The 13629-nt window shown below is 42.6% G+C and overlaps 1 protein-coding gene across 3 annotated transcripts in view; it reads right to left on the bottom strand.

Moving 5' to 3' along the window:
• The window catches only part of LOC122794129, a 594614-nt gene that overhangs the window by 494424 nt on the left and 86561 nt on the right, over positions 1-13629 (bottom strand). The window lies entirely within an intron of this gene.

Raw genomic sequence — 13629 nt, 5'->3', positions numbered from 1 at the left:
ATATATATATATATATATATATATATATATATGTGTGTGTGTGTGTGTGTGTGTGTGTGTGTCCAAATTCCCCATTTACTTCACTGATTACACCTAAAATGTTGCTCATGGTAGGAATACTGAGAAAAGAAAACTCACTGGAAACCATATAATCTGTCTTAATTAGGTTGCACTTGATCAATGAACTAAAAGTAAATGATAAAAACATTGCACAAAGCATGAATTATCAAATACAGTTAAATAAATTCCATATGGTTTGTATATAACATCTTAAATAACTATGTACATTATTTACATTAGCCTGACACTATAACAAAGCTCAATATATACAATTACTTTATAGGTATAACAATCCAGTTATCAGAGTGTATCTGTTCAGTTATTGTATAGTGTCAATCAATGATAACACTTTTTTTCCCATGGATTGTTAATAAATGGCTTAAGATAAACCCTTAATTCTTTTATTTTAATTTCCAATAATGCTGTGGTCTTCAGTAGGTTGTAGAAGTCTTCCAAAGTCAGTATTGTGTTTGTATTCCATCTTCTTGTTATACACTTCCTTGAGATTGCAAGTATTGTCCATACTAGATACATATTTGACTCATTCAAATGAGGACCTCCGTACACATTCAAAAATACTAGAGCTTTAGATAAGTTAAACAATTCATTAAATAAAGCTTGTAAAAAGTTTTTAATACCATTCCAAAATGGCTTAATTTTAACACAGTCAAAAAAAATGTGATTCCAATCTGCATTGTGTATTTGCTCACACCTCCAACATATTCACTTTGTGGAAGAATTAATTTTAGTAATTCTATATGGAGTTAAGAATGCTCTGTGCAAGCATTTCCAATTAAAAACTTTCCAGTATTGTGTAAAGGATGTATGTTTTATTGATAATAAAATATTTGATTTAATTTCTTCAGTTAGCTATAATGATTGTCCTTTTGTTATATAATTCCAATATGAGGATTTGGGTGTTGTTTTATAATTTATCAATATCTTGTAAAATTTCGAAATACTATTTCCCATGTCATAATCATTATATATGATTTCATATAGGTATTTCATAAGTTTAAGTATTTCTTTAAATGAAGAATTGCTTATTATTCTGCATAAATCTTGTGAATACGTCAGAATGCTTTGCATAGTTAGCCAATCTTGTCGTGGAATTTTGTATGTTGTTTCTATTGTTTGCATATCCAAAACTTTTAGTTCTTTGATACAGTGAAACCAACAAACAAATCATTTCTGTTCACAGGAATTAAGTATTTCTCTGTATATTTTATGTGGATAGCTCTTTGTAACTATGAATGGTGTTAAAAGATCAAACCAGATTTTTAAATCTATATTTGCATTAATGTTGTTGTGTCTTTTGGCTTTTCCCGGTTGGGGGTCGCCACAGCGGAACTCCAGTCCGCTAATGATTGGTAGTTGATTTTTACGTGCCGAGTTACCAGCCCTGATGCACAACCTTCAATGAAGGTGCGCCCATTCACGCAGGTCTCCACGCAGAAGACGCTCTCACTGAGAATCGAACCGGACAGCGTCTTACTATGAGGCGACAACGCTACCGCAGCACCACCACCGCGGATCTATATTTGCATTAATAATTTTCCTAAATGAGTCAATGTAATAATTAATCATACCAGTTTTAGTGGGATTAGTTATGTTATATTGCATACTAATACATAATGCATACTAATACATAATATGTGCCATGGCAAATTGTTTTTATCTATTTGAATTTTTTTTTTTTTGAAAAGCAAATTCATTTATTGATATTATGGTTAGTAATTCGTTCCAATTTGCTATGTGCCATGGCAAATTGTTTTTATCTATTTGAATTTTTTTTTTTGTAAATCAAATTCATTTATTGATATTACAGTTAGTAATTCTTTCCAATTTGCAGAATAATTTGGACTTATCAAATCTGAGATTGTTTTAGATATTGATGCTTTTATATATGTTTCTATATCAGGAAAGTTTAATCTTCACTGTTTCCATGGTCTGATATGATGTATTAAAGCTATTCTGTTTCTTTTGGGAAACCACAAACATTTTATTAGACATGAGTTTATTTCTTTGAGTATATTCCTTTCTGGTAACAGTTGTATTGCCAAAGCTATATATAGAATCTTGGGTAGTAAAACCATTTTTATTAACTGTAGTCTATCTTTAAATTTTAATAATATTTTGTTCCACTTTTCCACAGAGATTTTAATTGTATTGATGATATTATTGCAGTTTTTGAGACTAATCCATTATTATCCTTGCATAACTCAATTCCTAGATATTTTAAGATAGATTCTTGTTTCCCTATAATGTGATTCCCCTTCGTCTGCAATTCTTTTTTTTTATTTAAAAATAAAAATTTTGATTTTTATTTATTGCAATGGAGTCCTGAAGTCCTGTAAAATGTGTCAATTAAAATATCTAATTCTTCTAATGTCTCTTTTGTATTGGATAATGTTAATAATATGTCATCAGTAAAGGGCATTAGTTTAGAATTGTATTGTTCATAAACATCTACTCCTTTGATTTTTGTATTGTTACGTATTGAATCTCCCAATATTTCAAAAGCCAAAGCAAATAGAATCAATGACATGGGACATCATTGTTTAGTACCCTTTGTTATATGTATAGAGTCAGAGGTGAAAGGACCTAGCTTAATATATGCTAAATTATTTGTATATATATTCTTTAGTAGATGAACAAAGGAAGGAGGAAATTCAAATAACACCAGAATTTTGAATAAATTGTCCCAATTTAGGGAATCAAAGCTTTCTCTATATCTAAGCCAATTATGAGTGTTTCTTTATTTTCTTTATTAACATAATCTATAAGAGACATGATCCTTTTAATATTGTCATGTGTGTGTGTGTATGATATATAAATCCAGTTTGATCATCATTTATTCTGTTAGTTAATATTGTCATAAATATCTTATAGTCATTATTTAATAATGATATAGGTCTATATGAGGTACAGAGGTTTGGGGTTTTGGTTTCCTTTAAGATTGGTGTGATTAAAAAATATCCCCAAGAGGGTGGTATTAAAGCTTGTGACTGAACTTCTAATATAGTTTTATGGAAGAGGGATAGTATCTTTGAAGGAAAAAGTTTATATATTTCCATAATTATGCCATCTATACCTAAAGCTTTATTATTTTACCCTCTTTTATTGTATCTGTAATTTCGTCGTGGATATGGGTGCTTGCAGATCTAGTTTTAATTTTTCTGTTTTTTTTTTTTTTATATATTAGAACATTTTTCATCTAGATTTAATTGATCGATATGTATTTTTTCTTTTTGGAAATGTTCCATATAGTGCTTTCTATAGGCAGCATGTCACCTATAGCCGAGAAATTTTCCCCTTTCTTTTCATGGAAGATACTTTCAATGTTATTAGCTTTTGATTGTATTTTGATTCTTGTGGATAAATTACGTAGATATTTGGGAGAAGTGGCCAAGGTATTAATTTTTAGTTTTTCTAAAGCTAAACTAGTTTTATGTGTTAGATTTTTGTTGTATTTATTGTTTAATACTTTTACTTTCTTTTTCATCTCCAAATGATTTTGATTTTTTTCAGCTTTTACTGACAAAAGTTTGGATTGTAGATCTAATAATTCAGAATCCCATTCTCTGATTTTTTACCATATATATAAGCTTTTAATGAGTCCCATATCCTTATTTTATTTATCTCTGTGGTGTAATTAATATCAAAGAAGAACTGTAATTTAGATAATAAATAGAAGTTATGTACTCACCATAACGTTCCATCTGAGTAGGTAACTTCATTTGTCAGAAACCTGTGGGTTACGGATCCGATACGGATCCGAGCCGGCAGCATACCAAGCTAAAGATCCGAGCTCCAAGCTCCACCCCCTTACCCATACTACTCTGCAACCTCCTTCCAATCCTCAGATTGTGTTTGCCACATGCACAAACAACAAAACAAACTAACAACATGAGAAAACCTGACTCAGAGACAAACAAAACTCAAGCATCCAAACCTCAAGTTCAGCTAAACAACTATTCAGGTTAGGGGGAAGGAGGGAGGGGTGGTTGCTGACAAATGAAGTTACATACTCAGATGGAACGTTATGGTGAGTACATAACTTTTATATCTGAAGTAGTTAACTTCATTTGATCAGCAACCTGTGGGACAGAGTCCCCAGCTAACCGAAATCTTGGGAGGTCCTCAAGGAAGAATATTTCGGAGCACTGCAGAGCCAAAAGCAGCCCTTCCTCTAGACACCAAATCTAGCTTATAATGAGAAATAAAGGTGTGAGAGGACACCCAGGTAGCTGCCGAACAAATGTCATCCAGGGAAACTCTAGACCAGAATGCAGCCGACGTTGCCATAGAATGAGTAGAATGAGCATGAACTCCCACTGGTTCTGGCAAGCCAGATTCTCCATAAGCTAAGAGAATACAACTCGAAATCCATCTGGCGAGAGTTACTTTAGAAATCGGTTTCCCTAGAAAGGATTTTGAAAAGGAGATGAAAAGTTGGTCATATTTATGAAAGACAGCCGTCCTGTGTAAATAAAAATTTAACTGTCTGTGAACATCCAGTAAATTAAGTTTATACTCCCCCTTGTTCTGGTAATTGGGGAAAAAAATGGCAAATTAATGGAATGATTAATGTTCATCTCAGAAGCCACTTTGGGAAGAAAAGAGGGATTAGTCCTGAGAGATATCCTGTCCTTGTGAAATACAAGGTATGGAGGTTTGATAGAAAGAGCCTGAAGCTCCGACACTCTCCTGGCTGAGGTAATGGCTACCAAAAAAGCCATCATCCATGACAAGAACTTCAGATCAACGGAAGCTGCAGGTTCAAACGGAGGTGATACTAACTCCTGAAGAACTAAGGTCAGGTCCCACGGTGGGGATGAATTTCTGATAGGAGGTCTCAACAGAAAGGTACCTTTTAGAAAGGCCTTACAAATTCTGGTAGCAACAAGAGAACCAAAGTTGTCCCCAATATGAAAATGGGAAATAGTAGCCAGCTGAACCTTTACAGTAGATGAACTGGCCCCCTGCTGAAAAATATGAGACAAGTATTCTAGAACCGCTGGAATAGGAGCAGTAAAAGGATCCAAGTTCTTATGTGAAGCCCAAATGGAAAAATGTTTCCATGTACTATTGTAAATATTCCTGGTAGAGGGCTTATATGCCACCACCAGAATGGACTTGACTAGGGAAGAGATACCGGGAGTCCTGGCAATTAAGGGAACTGGATCAGCCAAGCTGTGAGCTTGAGCTCATCCAGATTCGGCGGGGTCATTCCCGAGGGGTGAGAGATCAGATCCGGAATGGGATCCAAGATCCAGAGAGGAGCTGTGAGATGAGACCATAGGCAGGGGTACCAGACTTGACAAGGCCAGAATGGGGCTATGAGGATAATCTTGCCCCCCCAACTGACGAGCTTTCTGCAAAAATGTTGTCATCAGCGGAAGTGGTGGATACTCATAAAGAAGACCGGGTGGCCAAGCATGGACTAGAGCATCTCTGGGGGCTTCCCCTAAAGGCAGAATTAGAGCAAAAAACTCACTGCACTTCGCGTTGGAAAGTGATGCGAAGAGATTGCAGCAAGGCTGACCCCACTTGAGAAAGATCTGTTCCACTACGGAAGAGTTCAGAGACCACTTGTAAGGGGAGAGAATAGTTCTGCTCAATTTGTCCACCAGAATGTTGGACTGACCCGGAATGTGCATCGCTAATAGGAAGCAGTTGGTGGAGATCACCCATTCCCAAACTCTCATGGCCTCTCGGCAAAGAGGGTAGGACCTGGTTCCCCCCTGTTTGTTGATATACCAGACCACTGACATAATGTCTGACTGAATCGCAATAGTCCCCAGAGGAAGGAAGGCATGAAGGGCCTGCAACACTAAAAGGACCACCCTCATCTCCAGTACATTTATATGCAGAACGGTCTCTGTATGAGTCCACGTGCCTTGGACAGTCCTGCCCGCACAATGCCCCCCCCACCCTAGGCGGGAGGCATCCGTGGTCACTGTAGCCTGGGGGTAGGGGCATAACAAATGGTCATCCTTCTCGAAGGTCTCGGGATTGGAGCCACCACATGAGTGAGTTCCTGCAAAGCCTGCTGAGGGGGATCGGCAAGTTTAGTCGATGATGTAGAATGGACCACTGGACTTGCAAAGTCCACTGTAAAACCCTCATGTGCAGGCGAGTGTATGGGATCAAACTGATCGCTGCCGCCATGGACCCCAAAGCTCTCAGGACTAACTCTGCTGAGGGAGCAGAAGACTGAAGAAGAGCTAGTACATGCAGAGTCATGCTGTGAAGTCTGTCTGGTGTTAGGAAAGCCTTGGCCTGAAGGGAATCTATCCTGGCCCCTATAAAGTCTATAACCTGAACAGGTTGAAGGATCAACTTCTTGACATTTATAGTGATCCCCAACTGGGGTGATAAATGAAGAAAGAAGTCCCTGGCTAGAGAGAGTAGATGCCTGGTGGGGGCGGTGAGGAGCCAGTCATTTAGGTATGGGAAGACCTGTATGCCCTGGAGCCTCAGGTGGGCTGCTACAAAGTACAGTTTTGTACCTACCATAAATGTAGATGTTCGAGTGTATATACTGCTGCAGTCATCACACTTGGGTTATCCTGCCATCAGGCGGTCCCGTAGTCGGCCGAATCCCAAAGTCCTGGTCTGGCATCTGTTGTCGTCGCTTCTTCCCTGACGTCAGTGCAACAGGGGTATAAAAGAGGCAGCCGACGCCATTTTCTGCAGTTTTTATTGCCCCAGATGTCAGGTGCCCCCAACTAGGAAGGCAATACAATAACTATGCAAAAATACCTTAGTATATAAACTGTAGTACTAGCTGTTAGCAAATACAGCATATAGACATGCATCCAATTGATTGATGTACATGGAGTTATAAGTAACACCCTGGTATGTAGAGGGGATGGTGGGAGGGTAACCTGGACTGCAGCAGTATATACACTCAAACATCTACATTTATGGTAGGTACAAAACTGTACTATGTTCATCGTGTTATACTGCTGCAGTCATCACACTTGGGTTGAATCCCAAAGCTATGGATGGGTGGCTGGTACTAAACTGGGTTAGGCGAAGCTAGGATGCCCTGCAGAACTGCAGTGGCAAAACCAGCTCTGGCTTTTGAGTATAATGGAAGGTGGTAGTGCTTGGTAAAGGTGTGCACTGAACTCCAAGTAGCTGCCTCCAGAATGTCCTTGGTTGGAACCCCCCTGAGAAAGGCTGCTGAGGTAGCTGTAGCTCTGGTAGAATGGGACCTAATATTAACAGGCACTACTTTCCCATGGTGCGAGTAGCAGAAGCAGATACAATGTGCTATCCATTTGGAGATGGTCTGTTTTGAAATAGCCTTTCCTTGTGAACCTGCAGCATAGGATACAAAGAGTTGGTCAGTTTTTCTGAAGGTCTTTGTCTTATCTAAATAGTAACGTAGCTGTCTGTGAATGTCCAAAGAGTGAAGGAGTCTTTCTCCTTTATTCTGGAAGTTTGGATAAAAGGTGGGTAAATGAATGGTCTGATTCAAAGCCACAATGGATACTACCTTTGGCATAAAGGTAGGATTAGTTCATAAAGAGACTCTGTCCTGATGGAAAATGATGAAAGGTTCCACTGCCATAAGTGCCTGTAGTTCTGAGACCCTGCGTGCTGAGGTAATAACCAGCAGCAGAGCTGTTTTCCATGACAAGTATTGTAGTTCTGCTGAGAAGGCTGGTTCGAAAGGAGGCAGTGTTAATTTTTCTAAAACGAAGTTGAGGTCCCAAGCTGGCGTTGGGGGTTATCTGGGGGGGTCTTATATTCTTAGCTCCTCTGAGAAACTGCCTTAGTAAAGGGTGTGAGAATATGGGAGGATCTGTATTATATTGAGCTGAAATGGCTGAAGCATGGATCTTAATGGATGAGAAAGAAAGGCCTTTGTGTAGCATCTCAGTTAAGTATTGCAGAATTTGAGGAATGTTTGGTATCCGAGGATTTTGGCCTTTAGCCTGGTTCCATGCACAAAATCTTTTCCATTTGTCTGAGTAAGTTTTTCTGATGCTGGGCCTTCTGGCCTCCAAGCTAGCATTCAGGAAGTCCTTTGAGAGAAGTATTGATTGATAATTCAAGGTATTCTCCATGCAGCCAAATTTAAAGTCCTGAGCTGGCTGTGAAGGATCTGAGAGTTCTTCTGGGTCAACAGCAGTGAGAACTGAGGCAAGATCCATGGAGGGCTGTGAGTCAAGTTCCTTTGTAATGGGTACCAGTGCTGGCATGGCCAGTCTGGAGCAATGAGGATCATTTGTGGTCTGTCTGATCTGACTTTCAGTAGTATCTTGGTCAATAGAGGTAGTGGTGGGAAGTCATAGACTGTCAATGCTGTCCAACTGAATGATAGGGCATCCACTTTCCAGGCTAGGGAGTGATAAGTCCTTGTGCAGAATTTCTGTAGTTGGCAATTGTTGGGGGAGGCAAATAGATCTATGTCTGGGCGTCCCCACCTTTGAGTTATCATTGAAAATACTTGTGGGTGTAGTCTCCACTCGTGAGGATCTGCCATATTTCTGCTTAATTTGTCTGCCAATATGTTTTCCTTTCCTGGCAGGAATTGTGCTTGCAGTTGTACTTGGTAAGTCAGTGCTGTGTTCCACAAGGTCATTGCCTGTCTGCATAAAGGGTAGGAATGTGTTCCTCCCTGTTTGTTTATGTACCACATAACTGTGGTGTTGTTTGTCCTTATTAGTAGTTGTCCTGGATGCAAGAGGTCCTTGAAGGCTGTCAGTGCATTTTGCACAGCTAGCATCTCCTTTTGGTTGATGTGAAGACGCATTTGTTTTGCAGACCATTTGCCCTGTATGCACTGTCCTGCCATGTGTGCTCCCCAGGCGTAGTCTGAAGAATCTGTTGTCATAGTTTGGTTTGCTGGAGGTAAGACAAAAGGAAGACCCTTGTTTATTTGACATGCTTGAGCCCACCATAGGAACTCTTTTTGAAGGCAGGGAATGAGAGGTATACTTGATTTGAGGCTGTGCCTGTGTTGAGTCCATACACTTTTCAGGTACCATTGTAATTTCCTCATATGCAACTTTGCATATGGGATTAGTTGAATGCAGGATGCCATGAACCCCAATGCCTGCAGGATTTTCCTTGCAGTGAGCTGGGTAAAAGTTGCCATCTTTTTGAAGTATTGAGTCAATTGTTTTTGTTTGTCTGGCGTGAGATAAGCCATCTGGGCCATTGTATTTAAGCTGGCACCCAGGAATATTATTTGTTGCGAGGGTATTAGCTTTGACTTCTTTTTGCTTACTGTGTACCCTAGGCAACTGAGCAGCTTTGTTGCAAATGCCAGATGCTGTAATAGAATGTACTTGCTGTCCGCTTGGATCAGGCAGTCGTCCAGATATGGATAAATTTGTATTCCTCGTTGTCTGCAGTATGCAATTACTGATGCCAGGCATTTCGTAAATACTCTGGGCGCAGTAGATAAGCCAAAGGGCAATGCAGAGAATTGATAATGTGTTGTACCTGCCAAAAATCTGAGGTATCTTCTGCAATCTTGTTTGATAGGGGCATGCAGGTATGCCTCTTTGAGGTCCAACATTACCAGCCAAGACTCCTTGCCCAGCATGGGAAGAAGCTGCTGTAGTGTGAGCATTTTGAATTTGCGTACCTCCAGGTATGTGTTTAGAATTGAGAGGTCTAAAATGGGTCTCCAGGCTTTGTCCTTTCTTGGTACTAGAAATAGTCTTGAGTAAAAACCTTGACCTTGCTCCTTTGTAGGTACCTTTTGAATTGCTTTCATATCCATGAGAGCTGAAATTTGCGTTTGTGCCTCTGCCCATTGGTTTGGAGGCAGATTTGGCATGCCTCTCATCCGTGGTAAAGTGTGAAAATGAAATCTGTAGCCTCGGGTAATAATATCCAGAACCCATTTGTCCTTTGTTATGATGTGCCAATTTTGTGGAAATAGAGCCAGTTTTCCTCCCAAAGGTGCTGCCAGGGCAATTTTGCTTGGCAGGCGAAAAGGAAAGTCATTGTGTTTGTTTCCTGAAGGGTTGAGATCTTTCGTCTCCACCTCTTTGAGTTGTTGTATGCCATTGTCTAGGCCTGAAAGAACCTTGTGGCTGGCCTCTGCCCCTTGGACGTCTGTACCTACCTCTTTGGGGTCTGTCTGATGCAGGAAAGGACCAGTTTTTTGATGGACAGTTTCTGCTGAAATGAGGAGGTTGTACCTGTAAAAAATCTTTAACTGTTTGCATAGATTTTGCCTTTTCTTCCCTTTTCTTTAAAACTTCCTCTGCTTTGACACCAAATAACACATCTTTCTGCAATGGAGCATCCAATAACTTTGCCTTAACATGTTCTGGTAAGGCTTGCTCTTTTAACCAAGCATGCCTACGTATTACAGACCCTGTGACAGCTGCTCTACATGAGGCTTCCAATGAATCAAAACCACACTGTAAGGTATGCTTTCCCACCTGTTCTGCTGCATGCAGCAAATCCTGATCATCTTCCTCCAGTCTAGGCCTTTTGTCAGGTGGGGGTTGGGATCCCCTGATAAGGGTAATTAAATCCTCAGCCATCTTAAGCATCTGTTTTTTAGGCATAGGGGCCTATGGTGGGGTGTGTGAACCCAGTTTCCTAACTTTCAAGGGGGCTTTAGGTTTAGCATAAGACTTAATAGAGATAGTTGTCGGTTTGAAGACACCTTCAGAAACCGAAGGCCTATCCAAAATCTCCGGATCACCGTCAGGGCCGGCGTCCGAGGGGTGAGATGGAACCGGCACCTGAGGCCCAGCTGATTCGGTCTGGGAGGCCATCAGAATTTCTAAATCAGCGGTAGTCAGGGGCTGCGTAGGTGCCTCGCTGAAAACCGGAGAACCGGCGGCAGGCCTTGCTGAGGCCTCGGTATCTGGTCTTGGCCTTGACTGCCTGTCCTTATCCTTGCGTTTTTTAATCTTTGCTGATGTCAGTTGCTCTGACAGCATGCTATAGTTAAATTTTCTGCCAAAATAATGTTGGGTGAATTCTGCCCGACGCTTGATTGTACGTTTGTTGAATGTAGCACAAAACCGACAACCAGAGACGTCGTGGTCTGGGCCTAGGCAAGGAATACAATAAGAATGAAAATCCTTATGAGGTATTTGCTTCCTCCCACAAGAAATGCAATTATTAACTTTGTCTGACATCGGTCTGAGGCAAGAAAAGTTTCCCCAACGGGGTACTTAGTTTTAGAGAAGACTTTGGGCTGAAATTCGATGCAAAAATCTCAGGAGCTGGCCGACCAGCACTTGCAAACTGCTTCTGCTTCAGGCACCACGCAACAAGAAAGACTGAAGAAAATGGCATCAGCTGCCTCTTTTATACCCCTGTCGCACTGACGTCAGGGAAGAAGTGACGACAACTGACGATGGACCAGGACTTTGGGATTCGGCCGACTGCGGGACTGCCTGATGGCAGGATAACCCAAGTGTGATGACTGCAGCAGTATAACACGATGAACATCTGCCATGATCTTGGTGAACACCCTGGGGGCTGTGGTGAGACCGAAGGGTAGGACCCTGAACTGGTAATGACTGGCCCCTAGCCGAAAGTGGAAACCTCCTGGACCATCTGTCCATGAGTATATGGTACTACGCATCCTTGAGGTCTATGGAGCACATCCAGTCCTCCTCCTGCAAGAGGGGCAGGATGGATTGGAGCGTGACCGTCTGGAATTTCTCCTTGGCAATGAAAAGGTTCATTGTTGACAGGTCGAGAATCGGCTTTAAGTCCCCCGTCTTTTTTGGCACCAAAAAGAACCTGGAGTAGATACGTGATCTGGACTGGTCTGAAGGCACATGCTGGATGGCTCTTTTTTCTAACAGCTTTTCTATTTCCAAAGCGGCGGCCTCCTTTTGAGTGGGTGGAACATCTGGGAGGCGCCTTGAGTAAGGGGGCTTGCTTATGAAGGGGACTGAATAGCCTCTGGATATTATCTGAAGCACCCAGCGATCCGTCATGATGGACTCCCATTGAGCCAGGTGCCTCAAGAAATGTCCCCTGACTACCTTCAGAGGGGAGCAGTCAGACAACCCCTCAGGGCTGCTGCATGGGTCAGTCAGAAAAGGGTTCCCATGACCCGAAGTTCTTCGGACCCCCTCTGCCTCTGGGCTGGCGTCCACCTTGTCCCCCTCTGCTTCTGGAGGAGAAGGAGTCCTGAGCATTCTGGGCCTGCTGAGATTTCCGAAACCACATCTTCTTCTGCCCTCGGCTCCTGGAGAAGGACATTTGAGAGGTAGAGAAGTGGATTCTGATGGCTGACAGCATTTTCCCATCTTTCTCGCTCTGGACCAGCGTTTCGCGGATGGTCTTCCCGAACAGGGTAGAACAGTCAAAGGGTGCATTCACAAAGGACGCCTTGAAAGGTTCTGAGAAATCGCAAAGCCGAAGCCAGGCATGACGCCTTAAGGCGATACCGGACCAGCTAGCTCTAGCAGCTCCTTCCGTGGTGTGGGAGAGTAGCCGCATAGATGTATTTGACACTGATTTGAAAGGGGCCATACGCACTGAGAAAGTCTGTTTATCCTCGGCTGACATGGACTCTGGGGCAGACTCAGCATACTCTTTAACCAGGTCCCGCTGCAGTCTAATAATATGGGCCAAGTAATTCAGTGCCCTAATAGAGAAGGTAGCTGAAGCAAACATCTGCTTTCCAATACGGTCCATTGCCTGTGACTCCTTGTCGGGGGGATGGACTGAGGAACTATCCTGAGCTAGTTCCTTTTTGGTGGCCACCACCACCACCATGGCATCTACTGGGGAACACTTGTTCCATGAAGCTTTCTTTGTAGGGGGGCTCAAAATCTTGTTGGGCCTCCTGGGGATAGGCTCTACAGTGTCCGGTTCCTTCAACGCCCAGGTGGTAATCAGGTCGACCAGAGGGTCGGCCGGGGGGGGACACCCAAGAGGTAGATGGGCCTGTGTTGAACACCTCCAGGAATACTGACTCATCCGAGGAAGGCTTTTTGGCGGACCACTCCCCCTTTGGCGGAGCATTTCTATAATGCCTCCGAAGGAGACATTGTCGGGGGGTGACTTGGGGGAACCTTCCCCTTCCTCCAAATCGGTATCCTCAGTAAGGGACTCAGGGGAGTCCAAGTGCCTCCTTTTGCACAGGTGTTTGTGAGGAATCTCCTCGGGGAGACTGTCCAAGGGGGGCTCACCAACAGGTTTGTGTTCCTCCAGGAGAACTGGCTGGGGCATCAGTGACACAGGCTGTCCCTGGGACTGGATGATGGAGGACAAACTGAGCTGCAAGGGAGTGGGGGCGGATCCTGAGGACAGAGCGAGGGGTCTCGATCCTCTAGAGAGAACCCTCTCCACAACATCGAATGCCGAAGGGGAACCGGCCTCACTAAGACAGGTGGCCAGCACCCACGGATCCGACGAAGGGATTGGAGTCAGAGCCAAAGCGCTCGGATCTGAGTGGATGGTGTGCTCCGACCGCAATGGAGCCAAAGACACACTTGCCCCCTCAGATCCGATGCCTGGCTCTTGGCTCTGAGAGCTCGGATCCAAAAAAGGATCCGATAGGCTCAAGGGCATGGCCAGCATTGAGGTAGCGATAACCATAGGTGCCGACTC

The sequence above is a fragment of the Protopterus annectens genome, chromosome 2.part1, assembly GCF_019279795.1.
Source record: "Protopterus annectens isolate FY-2018-M chromosome 2.part1, PAN1.0, whole genome shotgun sequence".
NCBI lineage: Eukaryota > Metazoa > Chordata > Ceratodontiformes > Protopteridae > Protopterus > Protopterus annectens.
Note: the sequence above shows the minus strand (reverse complement) of the source record. Positions and strands in the feature narration are given on the sequence as shown.